Source organism: Hirundo rustica, chromosome 8 (genome assembly GCF_015227805.2).
Source record: "Hirundo rustica isolate bHirRus1 chromosome 8, bHirRus1.pri.v3, whole genome shotgun sequence".
NCBI lineage: Eukaryota > Metazoa > Chordata > Aves > Passeriformes > Hirundinidae > Hirundo > Hirundo rustica.
In genome coordinates, this window is record NC_053457.1 from 16,021,760 (window position 1) to 16,047,823 (window position 26,064).

The 26,064-nt window shown below is 39.8% G+C and overlaps 1 protein-coding gene across 7 annotated transcripts in view; it reads left to right on the forward strand.

Annotated features, from left to right (window-relative positions):
- SORBS1 (sorbin and SH3 domain containing 1) overlaps window positions 1-26,064 on the forward strand; it is a 206,351-nt gene that overhangs the window by 73,267 nt on the left and 107,020 nt on the right. For 6 of the 7 annotated variants that reach the window (XM_058421598.1, XM_058421595.1, XM_040071315.1 and 3 more), the window contains one exon: window positions 10,458-10,516. The gene's annotated coding sequence lies outside the window, so the exon portion shown is untranslated. Of the gene's footprint in view, window positions 1-10,457; window positions 10,517-13,911; window positions 14,047-26,064 lie in introns of those variants that run through there. The other variant, XM_040071314.2, reaches the window with a different exon arrangement.

Sequence of the window (26,064 nt, forward strand, 5' to 3'; positions counted from 1 at the left end):
TAAGAATCTGTTTATTAACCGTTTTAAATCCTCTCTTTTTATATTCATGTTCTGCTTTGGCCTTGTTTATTCATGACTGAATGCCTCTGATTATTTTAGCTGTTGTATGTTCAGTATTTGATGCTTCACATAGTAGAAGTGGAATAAACTGACTGTGCTGTAAGACAGTGTGTACTTAAGACAATGACCGCTTAGCTGTCTCATTTCCTTAGCAATATTTTGAAGATTAATCATAGAGAGCAGTGTAAGCCAAGAAAAATACAGTTGAAATATCCTTTTCTTCATGGTGTTTTGCTTGGCCTCAATATTTTGATAAATTGGTGCAGAATACACAACAATCAGAATGACTCGTTCATGTGACTGAAATTTGGATGAGCAGCAATAGAGCAATTCCTAAATATGCAAGGCTAAATTTGTTGAGCCTGTTTCTTGGCCTCTGACGAGATTGCAGTAAACATACGTTCAATACCAATGGCAGAATTGCACATGCTTCCCTTGGGATTGGAGGGGTGGCCACTCACTTGATAAACCCCAGGCAGAGGCAAAGGTATAGACTTCCAAGCAGCTGAAGCAATGGCCTCTGTGTCAGGGAGATTACCAAGTTGCTGGCCTCCTTCTGAAATGACATATTGGTATGTGTTTTTTTGGTGTGTTTTTTGGGTGGGTTTTTTTTTTTTTTTTTTTTCTGACAGGCGATGAATCAGTCTTAACTGAGTAGCTGTGAATGAATGAATCATGGGATCAACTAAACTTGAAGATGAGCTTTTAGGCTGTTGTTTGTAGTTTGTTTGAATACTTAGTAATACAGCAGGGAAGGACTGGGGGAATTTTGATCTTACCTGGTGTGGATTTGACTGGGTTTTGGGGAGAGACAGCATGTCACATGCACACTGGCTGCTTGCAATCTGAACACTATGCATTTAAACTCTGGATAGGAAAGATGCCTGTGAGAGAGGACTCTGAAGCTCACTGAGGTTAGATTGCCTGTGTGCAAATGAAGACAAATCCTTAGCAAGGTTACCTAGTCACTGCACAGACCTTTGCCAGGCCAAGTTTCTCAACAGTTATGCCTCAGCTGAGTAAATACACCCTTTGAACAAAGACCAGAATTGACAACTGAAATAATGTTTGTCATGCTTTCGGGCTCAAGCATAAACCAAAACCCTAAAACATGCATCTAAGATGTCACCAGTCAGTCCTGTTTCCTAAATGAATGGTGTTTGTGTTCTGTGCTGTTGTAGCTCTTCAGGTATCCTCCATATCTCCTTTGTTCCATGTACTATTTTTTGTTACCTTCTTGGACCTTTTTGCTTGTTGCGTGGTCTTTTATACATCAGGATGAAGAGAATGGTCAATTCTGCCACTCTGATGTAGTGTCATTTCCATCTTTAATTACACAAACTTTTTGCATAAGATTGTGCAATTATTTGTGTTGTGGTAGTCTTAGACTTGTGTAAAGGTCTGCATGGATTTTCACAAATGCAAAAGTGTGTATTGCCAGTAAGAAAGACCTTAGACCTACTTTGGCCTATCTTGCTTTTCATGTAGAATGAATATGAAATTCTTATATATGGTACAGTTCCATTGGTTTTGAAAGCAGATTATAGTGCATCTGAGAGTCAGAGGAGGCATAAGGCCTGTCTGCTTCACTAAGTTATTCAACATTGCAGCTGGAGATGCGGAGGCCATATGCAGTGTGCTGTCCCTGCATGGCACAAAAATTTCATTTGGCTGGGGCTGCCTCAAGCTGTCACAGGTGTTCTCCTTTCATTTACAATAGCTCCATTAAAATATAAATGACTGCATTTATTACATCAGCTCTTTTTCCTTCTTTGGAATACCCCAGCTAAAGTTACATTACACATAACAAATGTTCTCGCTCCCTTGAGAATTGGTTTAATTACTGATGTAGGTGGGTAAAAGATCTATTGCATCTGAGATGTTAATTTTATCATGCTTTAATTAAGAGGTCAAGTGTGAAAGGTGGCAGAATACCTCCCACTTAAAGATGCTGAATAGAATAGTGGGGGTAGAAGGCACTGATATGATGAAGCTTTACTGTCTGTAGGAGTATCAGCTTTCCCCGTGCATCTCATTACAATGAGGCAGGCATCTGGAAATGCCGATTTCTATTAGCTCATTGGGTTTTCTACCATTAAAGGCATTTTCCTTCCAGAGTCTTTGAAGTTCCAGAACAACTTGTCTCTTCTTTTGAAGACGATGGTCCCTCCTCCATCACTCACCACCAGTTTCCATAGGAAATGTCAGAACAGTGTTCTCTTGTCCAGTGTGTTTGAAGAATGGGACTGCGAGTGTCCTGTGCCCCTGTGCTCTGGCACAAGAGGGGATGTGGGGCAGGTGTTCACCAGAGGAACTCAGGTGCTACCATCTCTGAACATGCAGTTGTTTCTTGCTTATGTCTCGCTGTGAGCATGGACAGATTCATTTTGGCATTTGGTTTGGAAGTTCTCTTTCTAGCTAACTCCAAAAACAAGGAAATGGACTTCGAAAGCATTCAGGGAAAAAGTGGGCAGGCAGAAGGGAGTGTCTCATAACAAGATTAGAGAGAACTGGACAGTAGGAATTCCTTCCAGTAGGGCATCTGGGACATTTTCCACTGAGCTTGTTGTTTGCCCCAGCAGCTGGAGCAGCAATGGCATAGATAAAAGCAGGTGTTCACTGGCTAATGTTTGAAGATTTTCTTGAGACTGACTTAATGCAGTTTCAGAAGGACTAAGTGACCAAGTGAAGCAGTACTGTTGCTCTCTGAGCAGCTTTAAATATGACAGTTAATAATTTTTATTAACTCCTTTTTCATTGCTTACTGTCTATGTGAATTGCTGATTCATTGAGATGTTCTGTGATGTGTGATATGGAAAATATCTTTTCAGAAAATTTCTTCTTGGATTTTTTGCTGCTGTTTTTCCTTTTCTGTGGTGGTCACTTTTCTTGCTTTTAAAGGAAAACAGTTCAGCTGTGCCACTGACTTCTCTGCATCCCTGGAGAAAGATTGGTGTAATACTGGAAAAACACAGAGTTAAATATTAACATCCACTACTGAATGTTCCTACTGAGAAAATCAGGAACGTTTCCAAGCAGTGAAAACAAACTTTCCTTTCCTGTAGTCAAGTTTTGCTGCTTAACTTTTAAAACTACAGCTTGTTTGGTAGCTGTAGATAGTTAAAAACTAGAAATTGGGAATCCTCTGTTTCTTAAGTGCTCTCACCCAGGCTGCTTCTTGCTTCCAGGTGATAGGGGGAGAATCTCATGCAGTGAATTAGTGCTGAAATATATAATAAGCTTTTTCAAGGTAAGAGACTGATTTTTTTTGTCCTTCCCTCTGTATGTACTTTGTCTTGCAAATAGAAGTTCCATTCTTGCTCTTTTGGTCAGAAATGTCATTTTAATAAATGTTGTGATTTGAGATTGATGATACAGTAACTCCTTAAGGCAGAAAGCATACTCAAAATTGGCATTCCTCTTGGGTTATGAATACACATAGCTGCCCCAGTTTATACTAGTTGAGGACCTAATCAGCTGAGGCCACAAATGCAGCATTTCCTCCTGCTGACTTGAAAAGTCACCACCAGTCTCTGCTGAGATAAAAAATGTGCTCAAAGGAAACAGTGTTAAGGCAGAGGAGGATTCTTTCACTTTTAAGAGTTTCTGTATTTAGAACACGTATTTATTCTGCTTGCTGGTTGTGTTAGGTGTCAAGACTTCTGCCTCGGGGCACTGGGAATCCCTGCTCAAAGTGTTCTCAAGGTGTTACAGCTCTAATCTTTGTAGAGAGCTCAGGTATCAGCTGTGGTAAAGCAGGAGCAGTAAAGCCCAAAAAGGGCTAGATGAGTTAATGTAATGTTTGTAGGGTGGTATTGCTGAAGCTTCTTTCTGTATTTGTAAAAACTATGCTTCATGATATGGACCTGATCCTTCAAAAATAAAATCGTGCTTTTTGTTTTAAGTCTGATTCACTTCCATTTATGCAATAGCATCCCAAAGCAAGAGTAATCTTGGCATTTCCATGAGGCACGTGCTTCTGCCCACAGACAGCCAGTAAGATAAGTCAATAAAAATAAGCCATGCCAGGCATGAATTGCTTAGAGATGGAAGAGACCTATTAGACTATCTAGCCCTCCTGTGTGCCAGTGAGGGATTGCTTCAACTGGATTTGCTTTAAAGGGCAAATGAATAGCTGAGTAAAACACAGGATCCCATTTGCTGTATGATATGGCTTTTTTGCTTCTGGTTTTACATGTACATCTACCTTTGAACCTCATAAGCAGCAATATTCCAGAGAAATTTTTTCCAGGCTCTTTTATTTAAGGTGTAACAGTGATCTGAACAGAAACTGTTCTGATTGCACAGATGTACAGTTTTGCTTTGTGGAGTGATTTTAGCTCATCAAAGAAGAACAAAAAAAAGGCAAAAATCTGTGAGTACAGCTATGAGAGCGTGTGTGCATGTGCGTATTTGAGAGCGAGAGGTCTGTCTGTGTTAGATCAGTTGTGAGAAAAAATTCTACTACTCTGCCTGGCCTTAGGAGGGTATTTTACAAAGGCAACCCGTTGGGAAGAGAACAAAGGCCTCGCTGCATTGTGGCTGTGCATGACACACTGGGTAAGGCTAAAGCCAGCTCCCATTTCCTATTAAAGTAGTGTCTCGCATGTTCATGAAACACAGGCACTGATGCAGCGTGATTCAGCTCGTTGGGAGCTGATGCATCTAGTCCTGACACTGAGAGAGATCTCTGTGGTCAAAAAGACAGAAAAACGTGTTGGTGCTGCTGTTCTAAGGAGCTTCATCTGGTGATTGGACAGGGAATTGCAGGCACATTTGTTTCATTGCTTTAATTTTTTGCATTATTTCCCTTTTGTTTTTTATAGTTTTCTTACCAGTATATATGAATAGAAAAATACCTCTGTGGTAAATTATGTTCATGCCCCACTTCTTTTCAGGCCTGACATGTTTATATATACAAAGAATTATGGAAGAATTAAAGAGAGGACCAAAGAAGCTCAGGAATTCTTTCGTAAAGCTTGCCACATTTTTAATAAATGGGCATATAGCAGAGGGAGTGAAATCTGTTGCTCAATACCATAATAGGCAGTGCGATGCTTTTGCCTCTCTCTGTCATCCTTAACAGACGAGTTTATTTTTGGTAATGAGACATTTATCTCTTTCGCATCTATTAAAAGTCAGTTCTAGTGTCAAAAATCAATTGGAAATAACATGAAGAAGTTTCACAGTGAAATGTGTTTCTTTTGGATGCTTGTCAGAGCTCCATCAAATCCTGGGGATCCTTTTTCTCTTCATTTTGGTGTATTTTTGCCATGCTGCAACATGCGCTTCCAGATGATTTAGCTGGTTTTTTTTTTTGAGAGCATCATATAATAGTGTGACTATTTAGACTGTGTAAAGAGGCTTAAAGAAATTACTTTCAGGACAATAACAAACATACCATTATTTTAAATAATTATTTTCCAATGCTTTTCTGTGTGTGGATCCTTTAGGAGTTTTTGTTAGTGGCAGATCCCTCCCTATGTGACTTATATCTATTGTAAGCAGGCTTGTTTTTCATCATGGTCATCCTTGAAGCAATCCATGAAAAAACACATATAAATAGAGCCTGGCTGGACTCCTCTGCTGCCGTAGAGAAGGAGTCCACATAGAAGTAGTTGTGGTAAAATAACACTATTAGTCAGAAAATATGGGTTCTGCATGTATTTCTGGTCCTGACACAATTCGGTTAAGAAAGTATTTTCACAATTGTGGCCTGAGTACTTAATGTCATACTTCTGCAGGTCCACAAGCAGACCACTTTGCTTAATCTGTCTGTAGAGAAGCTTGTGTGGGTGCTAGATGAGCACAGTGGGGCTTTTGTAGGCATTTTTTTTGAATCCCGTGGGATTTATTAGATTACTTTCAATGGCTTTTGAAACTGTTGTATGGCATTCTGCAGGTGGAATGTAATTTTCCTAGTGAGATCTGAAGTACTTGACAACTGGTGAAAAAACAACTCCCTCCTTTTAGGTTTGTAAGAAAGATTCCTTTAAAGAAGCTGTCTTTATGCACCTCCATCTTGTTACCTATAAAAGAGGAGGGATGGCCAGGATATCAGAAAGGCTCGCTGATGTGAAGCGACCCTGATGTTTATTCCAGGAAGTTTATTTTCAGAAAGTGTTGATTATTCATACTTTGAGAACCCTCTAAAGTATTTATGATTCATACCAGACACTCCTTTCAGTCTTAATTGGCAGCCATCTGATTAAGGTGACATGAGACTAAATACATTGATGCAAGGAATGTTTTGACTTTTTAGCTGATAAAAGTGCTAATTATAAGAACCGCAACCTGTCTAGTAACAGAACTACAGATAACAAACATTGAAAGGTTACTATTCCAGAGGAGTTACGTCACCTGGCTCCATGGATGAAACATCTTTTCCATGGAAGAAATTGCATCCTACATGGAAGGGATTCTTCTGTACTGTACAAATCCTACAATTGTCTTTAGCTACCCATTTCCTTTCAGTCTTCCGTTCTTGCACAAAAGTTATTCTCCTCATTTGGCTCCTGCTGTACTATAAACAATGCCATCCTTTCTTCCCCCCATCGTCCTACACCCACTTTTGAACAACTATGCTTATTAAGATTATAGTCCTCATAAGGCTAGAGGGGGAGGAAAAAGTGTCCCTTCAGCTTCCTTTAGGGATCTTCTCTTGTTCTTTGCATTACATAAGTAGTTTTTTTCTGAGGCATGTTCACATTTTAAGACCTTTCAACAGCAACACTATTGCTGTGCTCCTCGATGCTCTTCCGAACCTTTTGTTTAAACAGGCATTGGAAGTTAGTGATTAAGATGGGGAAAATTATTTATTCTTATTTTATACTGTAAGTAAAACCTTCAGTACCTTGCACAGGGACTGTTCTGTGATGAAAAAGGACAAGTGCTCCAAAATAGCAGAGGCAGTGACAGAACACTGCTCTGTTCCGTCTCCTTCTTCCCTTCTCCCCAGCCCTCAGGTTTTACAGATATGGATGCTGACCCTGACTTGTCACATACACTGCAGAACCAGGCACATGTGTCTTTCACAGGCAGTGTGTGGAAAATGACAGCCATCACATTATTTCAAGCATTACAGCAGTCATGCTTTGATGTGCCAAACTACTTTTTGCAGGTGAGAATTGGCCCTGTCTTAGACTCTGGTGCGTAGAAGGATGGATACACATGCTCTTTGTTTTCTAATAAGTGTGTGATTCGGTATAGTGGGGGGAGGGGGGGTTGGTTTTGTCGGTTTCTTTTAAACATGGATCATGTTTGGCAGCGTGTTTGGCTGCTATGGAATTCAGCTGCATAAAGTTCTAGTGATTATTCCAGGGCTCTCACCATGTCTTATTGAGATACATTCTCTTTGCCAATTCTTCTACCTGGTTTATGCTTGAATACTTAACAGGTATCGTCTGTGCTTAACAGAAGTATCTTCTGGGAGGCTGAACAGTGCACAAAGGGGAAGTGAAAAGCTCACAGTGAACAGCAGTTAGGAGGTGCAGCAAAGGATGTTTTGATAGTTATGAATGAGATTTCTTCATGAGATGCAGAGAAGGTTGCCCAGAATATCTCCTCCTACCTTCAGCAACTTCCAGTACTGTATTATCTTTAGCAGTGATATTTAGGATATGTATTTTAGCTGCTTCAACCTGGATATCCCAACATTTCACATTTCTAAGTAATTTAGAAAATTTGCTCAAGCCCCATTTTGCATACTCCTTAATTTAAAAGTTAATACTTTGGATACTGTACTCTCATCTTGCTCAAGCTGTTTGGAAGCGGCATGGTTGCCACCTAACCAGAAAGACTATTGCACTTAGCAGAAAGGAAACCTCTGTATATTTTGCCTTCACTGGATCCTTTTGTAGGGAATGGGTGGCATCCTCGATACTGTTTCTTTGAGCTGTAAATCAGTTTAAAAGCAGAATTTCATTTTGCTGTTGCTGCCTTTCCAGCTGTTTGGAATGTAGTTGCAATGTGTGTCTGATCTTCAGGGATATCCGTAGGAAGTATGTGTTATTGATTGAACTTACTTGGACTTTCAAAGAATTTCTCCTTCATTGCAGACCAATGGAAAGAACAGTCCTTTGCCACTCTGAATTAACATTAGATAAGAATGGTTCATGTCAGAGTTACTTAGCTAATGGCAACACCTTCTATTGCTGCTATTCATAATAATGTTTGCTCTAGTGTACTTAGGCTTTTGGCTGTTTTGTGGTGCCTGGAAAATTAATGACTTTCCTTGAGCAATTTCTGCTGGAATTGGTATATGTGTCTCCCTTACTCTTCTCAGCCTTTGACTCTACGTTCTAGCAAAAACCACCCAGGACTTCATTTTTAAAGACATCTGGTTTTTGTTTGTTTGTTTGTTTGTTTGGGTTTTTTTGTTTGTTTGGGGTTTTTTTTGTCTTGTTTTGTTTCTGTTCCCAGAGCCGTTTATTTGTGTGTCTGAGGGTAGGGCATGACTTGAGTTTAAAAGCTTTTGTGCGCGTAAACAATCTGTTTGTCAGATTATAGGCAACCTATAGTCAGCATTTGCCTCTCATAAATTAGTACGGGGTGGGGGTGAAACTGTATTTTCCATAACAACACTGGCATTAGATCGTAAGATAGACATTGGTCTGATCTAGAGTAAGTATAGGACAGAAATGTAAAATACAGCTGTGCCATTGGTAGTGTGTCTCTCTTTTTTTCATTATTAGAGTTCCTTTACAGGGAATCCAACACATCAGTTTGGGCAGAACAGGGTTACTCTTCCCTTCCCTCTTTACTGACAGTAAATAAGAAATTAAGAACTGAATGGCACAGAAAGACAGAGAGCCAGAGTAGGCATGCAAGCGAAGTGTGTGCTGGTGAAAGGGGCTTTAGGGTGTCAGTGATACCTCATGATACCTGATTGGTACACCCAGTGGTGTTATCATGGCTGTGTTTTACACTATCCAGAGTGGTGGGGTTTAACTATTGACTGTCGAGGAAAGCAAGGATCAGAAGCTGAGGACATAGAGTGAAGAGGGATGAGGTGTTCCTAGCCCCAGTCCTTACTTCTGGATACCAGGAAGCAGTGAGGCATGTTGCTGCCTGAGAGGGAGGAAGAGGTAGGAAAGTTGAAGGGCATTTTACTCCCTATAGCAACATTGTGACAGGGAGGGAAAAATTATTCACTGACTGGAGTAGCAGTAAGAACATATCAACACATGCATAAGTCTTGTGATTGAAAAAAGGATCAGTAGGTTAGAAAATCTTAGAATCCTAGAATGGTTTGGTTGAAGATTGCCTAGTTCTGAGCCCCGCACCATGGGCAGGGATACCTTCCACTGGAGCAGTGGCACACCCACTGTATATGTACATACAGGTATCCACAGGCTGTGTCCTTGGCAAATGCCTGAGAAGGCACCTGACTAAATAGTAAAGGCCAATGTTCCAAGGTAGATTTTGTTATATACAAGAACTTTTGTTCTCATATAAGTCCTGCCTCTCAGATAACTTTGTGATAAAGTACTGGGGTGGTCTGCCCGGGGAGGTGGTGGAGTCACCATCCCTGGATGTGTTTAAAAAATGATTGGATGTGGCACTTGGTGACATTTTTCAGTTGAGTTGTTAGGGCATGGGTTGGACTCGATGATCTTGAAGGTCTCTTCCAACCTAGTGATTCTGTGATTCTGTGTGATTTGAATTAAACACAACATAGTAAAAGTAATATTAGAACATTCATATACATCAAGCAAGCTGTCAGTTTTGTGGCAAGCTAGGAGAATTTAGGTATTTGCAGACTTCTATGTTATTTTTAGGAAGTTTAGAAAACTCTTGAAAAAATTCAAATATAATGAGTAGAAGTTACTCTGCATAAGTTGCATGCAGAGTGTTTTTATATTTGTCTTTATTTTAACCTGTTATGGAATCTAGTACCTTCTTGACACCAAGTGAGTCTGTGGAGGATGTATTAGATCAAAACATTTCTGTCTCCAAATGCTAACAGCAGCACATTCAGTTCTCTGGATTTCAGCAGCTAAAGTAGGTGTTGCAGAATTTTGGCACTGCTTCTCTTTACAGAATGATAAACACACATGATGTTGCCTTGGGTTTCATATAGGCATGGAGGATCTTGTCTTATAAAAGCTGATTCATAGACAAATGGTGACTCCTAGCTTTAAAAGATAACCAGGCTAGTTGAACTGATGGGCTACAAATAATTGTGGACTTTTTTTGCTTACCCCAGGGTGGTGCTTTCTTTTATTTTAAACTGAGAGAGCATTTTATTGTGGTGGGTTTTTGTTTGTTTGTTTGTTTGTTTTGTGGGGTTTTTTTGTTTTGTTTTGTTTTTTGGGTTTTTTTTTTTTTTTCTAACAGCTTTATTAGATTATTGTATTCTATAACACTTACTGTTTTGGTGTTTTTTTCTTTTGCAGGAGGAGTCCAGAACCTACCTGTAAAGCTGCAGCTTCTCTTTCTCTGAGCTCTGCCAAAGGTATGTAATGTATGTTACGCACTGTTATTTTCCTCTGTGTTAATCTAAATTGCTCTGTGGACATTTCCAGAAAACTGTTGGCAGGAGATGACTACTTCCTTGATTTTTGAATGCAGTATTTCAAACACAATTCAAAGGTCTTCTCCAGAAAGTTGAATTGAATCAGAACTAAGCTTGAAAATTCAGGTTAATGAACACAGCAGTGCTTGTACACTGTTGCAAGTGGTGTTCAAGTTTAGGCTGCCTGGTAGTAGATAAGTGTTTCAGGTGTTTGAAAAACAAGAACATAGTTATTTAATAGCAGGTGGGCACTGGTTTCAAAGTGTCTGTTGATTAACGATTCCCCGTATAATACTCCAACTCCTGAGCAAAGACCGTGGCATAAGGGAGGCACTGTCTCCTTCCTTTGCCAAGTCTCAGAGTCTTCCTCGCTCTCTGTAAGAATGTCTGGATTTCTAGTTGGGCACTGAATCAAATTTGTTTGTGTTGTATTGTTCCTCCTCAGCAGCTTGGTACCTGAAGGAGTTTTACCAGGAGAACTGCCTGACATAGAGAAAATGGTTTCAGCAAATGTGTAAAGTTTTGGCCTAAAAATAGGATAATGGGGTAAATAAGAACCCGATGTTCAGTCTTTGCTGTCTAGTCAGTTGTATAACTTGGAAGAATTGAAATAGCTTTTGTGGTGATAATTATTAACATATGATTGCAGGGTTAAGAGTAAAGAATAGTGTTTTTCTATAAATATCACTGTAAAAACCCATAATAGAGCATGAGATTTCTTTTTTTTTTTTTTTAACAAATGTAAAGAACCATGTAGCCTAATGATTTTTATATATATATATATATATATATATACACACACATACACATGTCAGCTTGACAGTGCCTGCCTAGTAACAGAAAGCAATATATGATGAGGAAATGTGGGACTCTTTTTTTGGGTTTAGTGGTATTTTTGTGTTTTTTTCTTCCTTTTGAACAGAGGGTGGGAAGTGGTTCCTTTGAACTATTGTACCACATAAGCTTTGACTGCAATTTTTACTCCTTCCTGTACCTTCTAAGTATACACCACCCTCTTGTAGCTGGAGCTGGTGGTTGCCCAGGCTCTCAATGAGCCATAGGCAGATAAGCTGTTCCTTCTCTCTTTCAGTGGTACAGGAAATGTGAATGTTTTCTAGCTCTCCATTTGCAATGCCAGATATTCCCAGACCTTGTGTGAACTCATCAATGCTTTTCTGCCTCCATAAACCCCTCTTTTCAGAAAGAACTGAGAATGAGTCAGAATTAATTTCCACAAAGTTTTCCTAAGTAATTCTCAGCCACCCATGGGTTTTCCTGGAAGCCTGGTATACAATAAGCCTTTGTCTCCAAATGCATTTATTTATTATTTTTCTATCTAAATGCCTAGCTTGACCCCAATTTTAAAGGGCTTCTTCATCCCCAAGGCTTACCAGTTCATCTTTGAAACAAACCTTTTGAAGACATGACTCTTCTGTGAATACACAAGGCATCGTAATTCGGTTCATACCGGAATGAATGCAAACTAGTCAAATCATATTTGAGTCCAAACTCAAACTAGTTACATTTTAAAGGAACTAGAGACAAAGCAAAACATCTATGAAAGCAGTTTTATGGTTTCTGCAGAAATAAATTGTTGTGAATTAGGTCTGGATTCCTTGACAAAAATAATTCATGGGTGGAGGGCACACTTTCAGCAACAGGTTCAGAGTTCCTACAAGCCGTGATCTCTGAATTGATCATGTAAGATTAATTGCTCAGTTTTTTATTCTTTTGATTATTTATTTGAGTACTTGAAACTGTATTCTTTAGAGGCCATAGAAAACAACAAACAGATCTCCATCTTCTCCTCTTTGTTTCAAATTAGTTTGCATTAAGCACAAAGGCATTGTAGCATTTGTCCAGCTCATGATGCAACAGTTAATATAATTTGAAAATAATGTTCCTCAAACAATGAGGGCTTCACCAAAAGATTTACATTCTCCTGTGAAAATCCTCTCACATATGAGCTCTGATATTTGATGGGATGGAAAGTTCCTGAAAATTACTTCATGTTTAGAAGAAATGTTCCTGACACCAGGAACATTTAGAGTTACAGCAGGTAGAGAGCTGGGGACAGGTTTTGGTGCAAGTGCTGAACATTTGCAGCTGAGTGGGAATTTATGTAAAGAGTTCAGCTTTCAGTCATAGAGGGACAGATTTTCTAAAGTGTTTCTGTTCTGGTTTTTCTGAGTCTCTGTCCCTAACTCATTTGCAACAAACCTTTCTCCTCCCTGCCCCTTCTGCCCCTTCTGCCCCTGCCCTCTCCCTCCCTTTAGATCTGTGATAATCATCACTTGATGAATCATGCACACCTTTCTTCCCAAGTAGATCATAATTTACACCAAATCTGAACTCTGAAAATCGTGTTGGTTACAGGTAAATAGATGTTGACTAGTACTGAAATCTTGTTGTGCATAATCTTGAACATGAGAGAAAAGGTAGCTATTAGCTCCTCTGTTCTACTGCCATGCTGATGTAGCTGTGGCCCTGCAATATACTTTCGTACTGGTTGGTCCAGTCTCCTTTTAAAGACTGAAGTGGTGGCATATGTTTTATATGTTTTATGCCACAGAAGAAACTGTTTAAAGTCTGACAGATTTCATTGCTACAGGATTTTTTCCTCATAGTGCTGGCTTTTGCTTGGACTTGCTTCTACCAGATTTAGCTATTTTTCTTTCCTAATTCACACTGCCAGCTGGGAAAACCTTCTCAATTCATCTCTTGGTCAAGTTCTTTTTCAAGGCTGAGATATCAAGAGTACTATTAATGAAACTCTATTAAAATTAACAAAAAGAGAACCTGATCCTAGGATGCAGTGTTGGAAGTGGATGGCTGCATGGGCACCACCCAGCACTTCTCATTTCAGAGCCCCTACAAACACACCACAACAGTGATCCTTTATATCCTTGGATTTCATGGCAACGGGGCACAAATTGTTAGGATTATGGGATAAGACTTCTCCAGTCTCACAGTTAGGAACAACCTGATATAGAAACCCCAAAGTTTTCCTTTCACACAAATTGTGGAAACTGGTGATGTGGTTTGTTTGTCTCCATGAGTTTTAGTGTGACACTCGATGACACCTAGGCCTGACACTCCTGCTGTCCTTGTTGCATTTTCCCCATTAGCATCACTATTCATTGGCCCTGAGGCCAAGATATCATTCATTCCCTGTTTGCTTGAGCAGTTGCTGCTTGTGTAGTGTGCTTGTGCTGATGAATCTCTCAGCTCCTATTCGGTGCCTGAAATAAAAACTATGTATCTGATCTGCCACTGTGGTTTCTATTTCACAATTAATTCTACAAAGGATGTGATACAGTCAAGCCCTCAGGAAAATCATGCCAAGAGCAGTGTGAAAAGATGAGAAGACCATTCTACACTCTTCAGGCAACATTATGGAGAAAGCAAAGATGTGAAAGTTTTCCTTAACTGTTGTGACCTTGGGGGTCTGGAGATAGATAACAGAGGAGGTAAGGTACAGTGGCTGTAGCTGCATGCAGTCTCACATCCATAGTGCTAAACTTTCAAACGCTATCCTGTTTCAAACATGGAAAGAGTAGATAAGGCCATTTCCGGTACTATGATGGTTGGTTAAACTACTTCAGCTGTTGGATCCTTTAGCTTTGAAACTGCAGTGTCACCAAAAACCTGCATTTTGTTTTGTTCCAGAAGCTTCTGACAGTCAGCAAGGATTGTATCCAAACAGTCCACTGAGTATTAGCACACAGCTTGTTCCAGCAAATGCATTAGTACCTATTAAACATTTACACAGCAATATGAAGTTAGACAAGGATTCACAAACATAAATAAGACCTGTTCTTTGCACTGTAGAGTCACCAGTCTCAATCCTGCTTAGATAATAACATAGAGAACAGCTGCTTATAGGAGGAAGGGTGAGAAATGTTCAAAGGAAAAGTGATTTCTGAGAAGGTGGTGACTGGAGAAGGGGATTTGCAGGTGTGGAAATAACAAATCAGAAGGTGTAAAAAGAGTGAAAATGGGAAATGAAGCAAGATAAAAAATTTAGGAGGTAGCAAAGAATGGAAAATAAGTTGTTAACTATGAGATAAGCTTGAATGGGAAATGGCCTGGAATGGATATGGGAATTTTTTCTTGCCACTTTTTAACATTCAGGCAATGTGTTCAGTATGCAGATCTGATAGAAAGTGTCTTGCAAGAATTGAGGATGGGACAGAATGGAGTAAAGTCTTTGTCTTTAAAAGCTGTACATATTAGTTTCTTTGGTCTGATCAAAATGCAAGTGTTCTTTTATTACCTTTTGGTCTTCGGAGCTTTACACCTTTTTTCCCTTCTCTGTGCTCCACCTGGGAAGCTTCTTTTATTGTTTGGTCCTTCCCGAGCTGAATTTCTTTTCCCTAGGTTACTGAATTCTTGTGACTTTTTGGAGAATTTTTTGTTTGTTTGTTTGGGTTTTTTTAACAGCAGTATCAAGGAATTGGAAACAAAAGAGTGGTACAGATATTTTTGTCTGTTGCTTGCAATGTGTCCTGTATGGGAGCTACAGAAAACAGCTTCCAGCCAAATGGAATCTCAATAAATCTCTAAGTCTAGTGAACTGTGTAGGAAGAAAGAAATAGTGATGTTATAACATGAGCAGGCACTGAGCAGAGCTGTCTAGGGCACTAGACAGCTCCCCAGCTCCCCTCCCCCCCCCCCAAAAAAAAAAAAATTCAAAACAAAACAAAGCAAAAAACCCCAAACAAAATAACAACAAAACCAAACAAACAAAAACCCCCAACCACCCAAAAAGTAACAAAAAAACCACTCTCAAAACCCCTGATGCCCTTTCTGCTCTTTAAAACCAAAACTGTCTGAGTGGAAGTGTACATGAAGCACTGAGATAGTTGGTGCTGAGAAAGAATTTCCATCACTTGCTACTTTCCTCCTTGCTGTCTGTTGGTAATATTGGGAGCTGGGAGCAGCAGGGCTCCCCAGCAAGTTTGACACACCCAGGTTCATCATTAAAATGCATGCAATCTTGACTATCTTGCTGGGAAGCTTTTCACCTATTAAAACAAATGAGTCCAAGTTCTTAGTAGTTCATAAAAAAATTTCATGTCAGTGCTAAAAAACTAGGCCGGTTTCTGCCAATTTTGGTTGGTGGTGCCTTGAAGTTTCATCTGAGATCTGGGCATACTGAAAGACTCTGAGTATACAACCTTTAGAATATGTAGCATTAACGTAAATTTTTGCCTGTTTATGAAATATCAGGAAGTGAAGTGACACAGCTCAAGTCCTGGAGAGGCACTCTGGGTGATGCAGAAAATAAAACGCAGGACTTTGCCGAGGGCTTTTCAGTGCCTACACATCCATTTTGTTCCTGCAATAAATCTGCACGTGGCATTCGGAAAACAAAATTTTTCTTCACCCAGTGCTCCACTTAATATTCTCTGACTATTATACTTCTTTTTGCTCTCCCTCACCCCCACAGTAATTTTTAATACACAGATATCAGAGGAGCACTAAACATTTGGCTGAATGCAACAGCTTTTATTGGAGCCCTTGTGGTACGTGGGAAATCACATGCTGGAGAGCTACTTTCACAGAGACAGCAAATTCACGAGTAATGCTGTCAGAAAAGGGATGTCCTGCCACCAGCTTTTGTTCTCTGACACGGCTGCCAGTGAAGCGAGGGGGCTGGTCACGCTGTCTGCCCTGTCCCCTCTCAAGGCCATTTGTGAGGGACAAGCCCTCAGCTGTAAGGCCCATAGAAACAGCACAGACACCAGACTGAGACCAGAGTCAGGACTTTAAGAAATGAAGACCCCATTGACAAGTATTTTGTGGGTTGTCTGTGGTTTAGACAAAATCTACACGGCTTTAGTTTCTAGTTTCAGGTTTGTAGGAGCTTGGGATCTTCTGCTAATCTCTCTCTTGGCAGCTTTGTCACTGTGTGCTCGATGCTCACCCACTCCTCGTGGCAGGGCTGGCCCACCAGCCTAGGGAATGTGGTCACTGCTCCTTTGGGACACTGATGACCGTGTTCAGGACTTGACCTAAAGTGGGCAGGCCTGCTCAGGGAAGCATAACTTTGCACAGGAGGGGATGGAAACGCTGCACCCATCCCTTTCCTGCAAAACCATCTCCGCATATGAGTGACTGGAAGTTGTAGTACCTGGGTGTTACAGTACTGCTCCAGCTGCAGTTTATTGGTTTAGGTCTGATCTACAGTTAACATAAGCTCGTCAAACTGGCTTGAACTGGGCTGGTATCAAAAACGATTTTTGAGAGATGAAGCAGAGTGATGGTAATTTGTATAAATGTGTACTGCCGCTGCAGGCACTGATGCCAAGGAATGACAGATGGAGAGTGGGAAATGTCACAGAGAAGGGGGGTGGGACCTGTGAAGTACCTATAAACTTAAGATTTGTACCTGTAAATAAGCCTTTAGTGGCAGCTAATAAACAGAAGAATGATTAGAAGGAAACGTGACGAGTAATACAGATATTGTGTTTAGCAAAATATTTCCAAGAAATAAAATTTAATCTAGAAAGAAAGCCAAAAAAATACCAAAGTCAAAGCTAATCATCTGAAGGTGAAATGGAAACTAAAAGCAGTGCCAAGGTTAAGGATTATTTTTGTCTCCTGCCCATGTATTATCCTGGAGGAAAAAGCAGAGACTTGTTTTTTGCCTGCCCCAGAACCAAGCTGGACAAGTTGATTAAGAGATACTTTAGGATTGGATCTGGGGGTGGGGAAGAAAATAGACAGTGAAACATGTGGAAAACATCTGGTCTGAGGAGGCATTTTAGAGTTAGCTTAGGCAGGAGGGAAGGAGGAGCAAGTGTGCAGGGACCACCAGGGCTGCAGGAGAGAAAAGGAGGCAGAGTTAGGGTAAAGCTTCAGCCAAATAAAAGAAATTGGCAGAGGGACGACCCAGACTGCAACTTGTGACCAAGAGATCTCTCTGGTCTAGAATGAAAGTTTGGAGTGTCTCTGGGTAGTGCACTGCCTTTGAGTTAGACTCATCCCAGGGAAAGGAACAGGGTGCTTTCTTTGGATTTGTGCTGAAAGCAAGGTAGGTGGTAAGCCTTTTATCAGAAATGGTGTGTTCTTCATGGAGGGGGAGATACCCCCTGTAATGGGGAGGAAAATTACCTGCCTGGAGAACATTAAGCCAGCCAAAGAGGAATGGTGCTAGGTTACAGCTTCCAGACCTTCCTCTCTTCCTCGGGAGTCAATTCATATCTTTGTTTCTTGCTTCTTAGAAGGGCCAAGAACATTGCTCTGGAAGTACAAGCTTACTTGTTTCAAATACCTGGTTTCTTGAACCTGTGTTCTTCTCTTGGCTTTTACTTTGTTGCACTGAACTGTAAAAGATCTTTCAAGTTCTTCTGTGGATCTGTGGTTTCAGGAGTGGTGTAAACTGATCCAAGTACAGGCAGCTACTGAAAGAACACGGTCATATCCCTGCTTCACCCTTACTTTGTGTTAGCTCTAGTGCTGATGTGACATGATCAGGTGAACTGAGAACAAATCCAGCTGAAAACTTACCCAGCAAAGAAATAATGGTGCCTTACAGACATGGGGAAGCTACTATGTGCCTTTGTCCAACAGGAGGAATACCCAGCTGCAGCTTTCCCAGAATTGCTGATTGGTTTTTGTATGTGACCCTGAGGCTTCTGGTACTGATAAAAGATTTTGTGTTATGTAAATCAGTGATCTGATAATATGTGGCATCTCCCAGGTCCTATTTTTCTGGAAAGTAAATTTTTCTCCCACATACATTGCTGAAATTGCACTGTCCTTGTTTCTCTCGTTGTCTGACTTCATATCCTTTACATGGTGCTCATGAGAGACTGGTCCAAAGCTCATTGAAAGCAGTAACATGATCTGTGTTACTGAGAGCAGAGTTTGGATCAGAAACAAATTCATTCATTATGCCTCGCTGTTTATACTCCACAGGTCAGTTTCGATATCCCATGGTGTATCATTAAAGACAAGTTAAAGTAAATTCATCCTATCTGGCCCATTGCCTCTATTATCCTTGAATTTATTGATAGTTCTTCCTATACTTAGAGGTCCCCTAGAACTGGTCTAATCTCTATTTTCCTTTTTTTGGATGAAGGCATCTGAAACTGCTTGTACAATAACTATACTCAAACAATTCCAGTACAGCTCATTCTGCAGTTGTGTTACACCACCATTACCATAATGAGACTCAGGAAATTGTAATTGTGGGATTGTTTCCTTGCAAGTTGAAAAGAACTGTCCACAGATGGGCAGAATTATTATACTGGATTTTGGTTGGGACTAATGTCTTTTTCCAGTGTAGGTGGGCTGGAGAAAGAAAACCAGCTAAACTTTCCATGAACCACATTTAAAGAAAGTTTTCCTTCCCTGGTGAGAAAAGCCACTCCCAAAGCAGAGTGCTTTCAGGGTGGGTGGGGAAGGGAGAAGGGAAGCTGTTCACAATCCAGTGAACAGATTGAGACTGCTGAAGTTCTGCTCAGCATCTAAGCTGCTTCACCACATTGCCTCAGCCAGCCAGTTTTCTTAAGTCAATCTCAGTTTGGTTCTATAAAGCGTGTGCATTTTTTTTTTTTTTTTTTTTTTTAACTGAATTCTGAGAAATGTGAACCTTCTTTCCTCAGGGAAGTATTGAAATATCCCGTGGAACTTCAGATTAAGCCCTGCAGTTTGTGGTGCCCTTTGTCAAAATGAACCTTATCTTCCATGGTCACATAAAATGCTCCACAAGGACAACTTGCTACTCTCTCTTGAGAAAGTGCTTGTTCCTTTAAAAGATAGCACTGCTGAAGAACGGGTTAGTAGTACATGTTAGGCTGAAAGTGGGAATTGAGAGCTTGAACACCTTGGTTATGTCATAGAAATGTTGGTCTAAAGACAAAGTTAATAATCTTATGTATGTTAAGTTAATAATTACAGGTATTAATAAAATCAGTGTGAAATTTCCAGAGATAATAGCATCACTAGTAATACAGTGCATGCCGTTCCAGAAAAGTCTAAGGATGTTGTTTTGGTGCATTTGGCCATCCAGTCCATTTATAGCGCAACTCCCCTCTCCCTCTCAGTATTGAACTTGAATAATTGTGAATGTTTCCAGAAGGAAACAATTGGTGATATAAACTGTATCAGAAAATGTGGCAAGAGAAGATCTTCTGTTTTAATGTCTTTAATGTTTTAATTTAGGAAAAACAACATTATGTTTCCAGAATGAGACAGAAAGTTTTTACTTTTCAGCTTTGAAATTCCTTCCTTTCCTCGAAAAATTGTTCTCCTTTCTTCTGCTTTCCTCTTCCTTGGTCTAAATAGCTGTCTTTCCCTTTCCTTTTCATCTTTTTGCTCCACCCAATGGAAAAGAGAGTAAAGAGAAAACAGAATTGGGAGAAATCCACTGGTATCCCAAACTTTATTTATTACTTTAAAATAATGTGTGTTTTTTAAATGAAAGAAGATGAAAACTCTGAGGAGCTGCACAGAAAATCTTGTTGGATTGCAGTTCCTGCAAAAACTTATTTTGCTGTTTCAGCTCATAACACAGGTGTGACTCTCATCAACTGGGCCTACTGAAGATTATCCATTTGCACCTTCAAACATGACAGCAACTTCCCTGATCTGTAAAAACACTTGTGTTTGAAAGCTTTGTGCTAAGGTAGTTGTTCAGAGGACATCAGCATTTATTGAATGACCATTTTCCTCTGTAACCCCTTGGGGACTTCCTATCCAGCTATTGAATTGTGAGAAGTCTGCTTATTGTAGGGGATTTTAATAAAGTCTCTTTATGAAGAGGAATGCCTATGCATACAGAAGCATCCCAGAATATGTCCCACTGGTATAGATCTCTCATTCATCTACTGGACAGAATGGCTGTATAACCAGAATTCCACTGAGTTGCACCTACTGCACTTAACTCCATCAGTCATTTCCTTAATATTTTCTTATATAAGTGTAGTTGCAGCTAAAGGAAGATAAAAAGATTTGCTCTAAGCCCCTTTGGATTCCTCTTGATTTACCATGCAATTTTAATTAAAAAGAGGGAAAGAAGGGGTGAGGAAGGGAGACCTCATCAGTTTTAGTCAAGTTGTGAAATGGAAAGGTAAGACTGCATCTAGGAAATTATAATTGTCCCAAAGTTACTTTTAATTCTGTTTGGTCTCTAGCAGTAGGTACATGAGAGAGTGAAAAGGAGAAAGGATGGACCTGTCAGGAGTAGGAGACTCAAGACTGAAAGCTTCCTGCCACAGATGGGTCAAAGATCAGTACCTGAAGATTATTGATTAAGGTCTGTGCAGGAGGAAAGAGAACATCTGGTCTTGTTCTATCATCCTCTACTCTGCCAGGGAAGGGATAGCACTTACCCTTCAGGCTGGGTGAAGTGAGAGAGAGGATAAGAGTAAGAAGCAAACCCTTCTTTACATTTGTGTCTCCACTATTTTTTAACCTATTAAAACACTCGGATTTTTTCCAAAAGGCTATTTCAGCATAGTGTGAAGCTTTATTCAGGAAATGTGCATTTTCCCAGGTAGACCAAAAAGTCTGTGATTTGTTTCTGGTGCCCACTCATCTCGTACAAGCATAACGTCTTGACCAGCCCAGGTTTTAGAAAACATCTTTCTCTTTGTGAAACTCTTCTGCAGCTTAAAGGATGTATCTATCAGAACTTCTTTTCACGTGAAGACAAATTCTTACCAAGAAAACAGGATCAGACAATAACCTGGATTACTTAGACAAGAAGTAACTGAAAATGGGCAGTGTCTGTATTTTACAATGTGGACAGAAAGCAGTAAATATTTATCTGTCCTTTCCTTCCCTTTGAAATAAACACTTGAGACTCTGCTGTAATTCAGATAATCTGTTTCTATACTAACCCTTCTCTTTAAGGGAGACATCTATTTCCTATTACAACCGTATAGAGGCCCTGAACTAAAATATTTTGCATGCCTTTGCAGGCCTCCAGGAAACATTAAACACACTGAGACAGACAAAAAGCTATGAAGCCCCTGTTTAAAATTAGGAGCAGAGAAGGGAAACAGGGTTTTTGTCTGCTTTTCTCAGACCTGATATGAAAAGAATCTCAAGTTAATTTGCTTATTATGCATAAAAGTATCTTGTTTCTCAGTATTAATTCAGACAAGCTGTTGTACCAGCAAGGCTGGTGGGCAGTTACCCTTTTACCACACAATGGCCACTCTGAGAGTATTTTTAAAATATGTCTCCTTTTTAAAGAAAAGCAAACAACAAAACAACAACCTTGATTGCACAATCTATTTGCTAGTTGCTGCTCTAAGAACAGCCAGCTTACCTTACACCAAAAAAATGCTGTTTGATAATATATAAAAAGCACATACATATTTAAAATAGGTTTGCTGCAGTAAGATTTCACTATCAGCATGCATTAGATTTTGCTACTATAGGCAAACAGAGAGCAGAAAGTAGGAGTAATAGCTGTTCAAATTATTGTGGGAAAGCTTCTGTTGGTAAATAACTTTGCCCATGAAAGTAGATACAAGAGTAGGGATACTGGTGTGAACAGGGAACAGTCACAAGCGCAGAGGTTTGAAAGGATGCTGCCCTTTAGAAGTAGAAAGTCACTTCAGGATGACTTTTAAGGATAGTACCTAATTTCTGAATTGTGGTTCCAGTCAAAATTTCCAAGAAGTTGTGCTACCCTGGGCCTTGATGTACATAGTTAATTCCCCATCTGTGAAATGGACCTAATAATACAGACAATTTCTCATTAAGGAGCGTTGTAAAATCTGGATAAATGGGAGTATGAGAATGGGCACAGCTGTGGCCCAAAGATCCTTCTAATGTAGGCTGCCACTCTGGCAGTGGTCAGTGTCACTGATTTAGGGGAAGGATTAAGGTAGAAGGTAAATTCAAATTGTTACCACACCTAAAATATCCACACCTTCTAGTATCTTGTGGCTGGTAGCGTCCCAAGCTAAAAGTTCTAAGATAAGAACTGTTCTTTCATTTTTTGAGTTTGCTCACAGAGTGGATTTCCACAAGATCATGGGCAACAAGCTCTGCAGTCCTTCTATGAATAATGTGAAAAATAACTTCATTTTGTTTGTTTTAAAACTTCTGCGTAAATATTGGCTTTAGTGCCCCATAGTTCTTGCTACCAGGAGGAATAGGCTGCCATTCCCAGGTTAGCTTTTTTGGTGCATTTAATGATTTAATAGAACACTCTCTCATCTTCCCTCTGCCAACTCGTTCTCAGACTGAAGAATCCTTGTTTATCCAGTGTCTCTGGGTAAAACACTTGAGGAGATTTCATTGTTCTTACCTCCTCCTTCTGTTCTTTATCTAGTTTTAACTTTGAGGTGCTAATCTGTAAGAGACATGCTATCAATTCTAAATGTTGCTATCAGTGAGCTTGCAATTGTTGTTTGCTTGGGACTTTTTAGTGGGAAGTCATTCAAGATTAATATTGCATTGTGTGAAGACTTAAGTGTTATAAAGCACATGTGTACTTGTACTAGAGCTTGTACGGTGGAGAGGGAGATCTGTTAGGGATCTGTTTTCTCCTAGTGAGATGTAATGATTTTGAAAACAGAGAGCTGACTATCCACTGTTATTTTTATTATTAAGGGGAGCTAGAGTCACTTTCTTAAAGATCAATGCCAGAGGAGGAGTGAAACTCAAAAGAAAAATTATTGTTTTAACTGAGACTCCAGAATGAAATGAGTTTACACCTGAGAAATTTAACAAAAATTGCTTAGACATCCTCTTCCTTTCTACAGCAGCTGTTTCCACTCTGTATTTTAATGAGTGGGCTGAACGAAAGTCTTTGGGGAAGGGCTTTCCCCTCCCTCCCCCCTCTTTGGTATCCCTATGTAAAAGGCTGCGCTACAGTATCACGCTCTGTGCTTCTGTTGAATGAGTAAATGCCTATGGCTACACGGCCCAAAGGAAAGGCTGCATCATGTTCTCAGCTAGTCGAGCTCCTTTAATGCAATCTTTTAAAACGTTTTCATGGATATTCCACTGATGTGATTTTGGCTGCAAGAAGTAAGTATTTAAAACTTCAGAAGGTTTAAGACTTTTCCAATCTCTTATAAATTTTCTGCTATAAATAACTTCTGGAGGAACTGCTGGTTTTGGAGGTAGATTGTGTTTCAATTACTTCATTTTATATTTCCTGTTAACTGTTTGTGTATGTTCTGAACAATTTTTAATTTCCTTAAAGTTGCATACTGAGATTCTTGGAGGGAAGTAACTCAAATAGTGCTGTCTATGAAGTGCAGTGGAAAGTATTGATTCTCTTTTACTGTTTAACAAAATGAGACTGACTTATCACTACAGATGTTATTTCCAAACTACTTTTTGAGTCCCCTACTTCTTGATTTGTTTCTGCCCGATGAGTATTTTTTTTTTTTTTTTTTCCTTCTGGTTATGTAGTTTTATTCAGAGTCCAATCAGTCCCTCTTATGTGTGCTGAGAACATCTGCTTTGCAAACTTCTGTGTGCTTTCACAGTAATACAGTATTTTTTCTGTCTTTTATATGATTTCTCATGTGAAGCAGAACTGAGAAAATGGTGAAAGCAGAGGAATTTTTTTTTTTTTTTTTTCCTTCTGCGCTAGATTATGTTCACTAAACTCAGCAAATAGCAGAATTCCCCCTGGAGTACTGGGAAACAGCCCAAACTCACTACAGTTGCGTTTTACTAGACTATTCTTGTAGTAGGCTTTTCTTTATTTCTTCTCTTTCTCTTTTATGGTCTACTGAAATTCTTTCTGTTGTAACTGCAGTCCTGATCAACTCCATCCTCAGATAGGCATCTCTTGCCTGTTAAATTTTCCCAAATGAATATCCTGAAATAAAAGTAAGAGATGCCATGCATAAACTGCAAATTCAATTTGAGTGTGTTTTTTTTTTTTTTTTTTTTTTTTTTTTACTAAAACTAGAAGTAAGTTCATTTTCAAACCTGCTTAATGATTTAATTATTTTGTAGCTTAAATTCTTGTCTTAATTTAGAAAAAACAAACAAACACCAAAAAACCCCACTAAAGTCAAGGCTGACCTTAAGTCTTTGAAACTTAAAGTTTGGGTTTGATTCTAGATTTCTCAATTGCAGCTGGAACAATTTAGGGCCAGACTCAAACTTGATGATTTGACTCAATAATTCGTAGCACATTTCAAACATCATGAATGAGACCTAGGGCTAAGCCTTTCTCAGTTGTTCTGGCATAAATACGGGATAATATTGCTTTCATTTCAAAAGTTCAAGTGTCTGTGAGTACGCAGATGCTTGGATTTTAAGACAAGCATTGTGGTTGATACCAGGGCAGATTCTTCACTCTTGTTTTCAAATTTTATTCTACTTCTTTAATCACCTGCATCTGTCCTTGTAGTATTCACCTCACCTGAGACTGGCATGGCAGCATGGCCACAAGTAGTCAATGTTGTGGAGCAAGCCCAGCAACTGCTCTTGGGTATTGGAGTTCTTCCACATGCTCTGGTTTAAGAAATTAAAACTGGAGTTAATCTGGATTTCATTCTGGCATCGTTCCAGGCTATGAAGAGCCCCTCAGTTCTAGCTGGCAAAACCAAGATTAAATTAAGCAGAGAGAGGTTATAGTAAGTTCAGGATCATTTAAAAACCAGCTTGATTTAGGTAGATTTGGGTGACAGCTGAAGATAGTAACCCTGTCTCTTTCTCATGATTGACTTCAACTTTAATGTTTCCTTTGGGTATTCATCATCCTGTTTAGTAATTTATGGTCATTTGGAGAGGCTGGAGCTCCATTATATATTGTTGCACATAAAGGGCTGCCTGCTGCTGCTCTCAAGTGGAATCCCACTCTGCAGCATCCGTAAGTGCTTTCCCAGTTCTCCCATCAGTGACTTGAGATGGCTGCTAATGGTCTGAGCCCAGGAGACTGAACAGCCCTGAATACCATGACTCAGTTTTCTGTGAAGTTTTTCCAGAATGTTTTCTTGACATTTAAATGACAACGTTCGTTATTCTGCAGCTTCCTAAGGCATACTGTTCAACAGAAACCATCATTTAGAGGAGGAGCCAGAACCCAGAGTGTGGCTAATAGCTTTTAGAGCACCTTGTAGAGAGCTTACTGCCTGCTCTGCAGGAGAGATTTCCATTGAGACTCCTTTGAGTTGACTCAATGGTCTTGCCTTAGGTAAAATATCCTCTCTATATGGCCATCATATGATGATTTACTGTCTTGCACACCTATGGTCTGTGGCCAACAAATGCGGGAAATAACTACATGGAGGCATAACTGGGCACAGCAGCCTTGTCCAGCCTCCCCTGTAGCAGCTGCAAATGAGCTTTGGCAATGACCAGAGGCTCACTAAGGGGAGCAAGTTAGATATCAAACTCTGTGTGTTCTCTAGCATTTTATTTAATCTGTCTTCATTAAATTTCCCCCCCTGTGAATGATAGGCAGTAATGATGCTTCATCTGTCTGTATTGGCTGTAAACTACTCTGATAAGATGTCTAGTCTTATACACACCCAGCACGTTGTGGATAG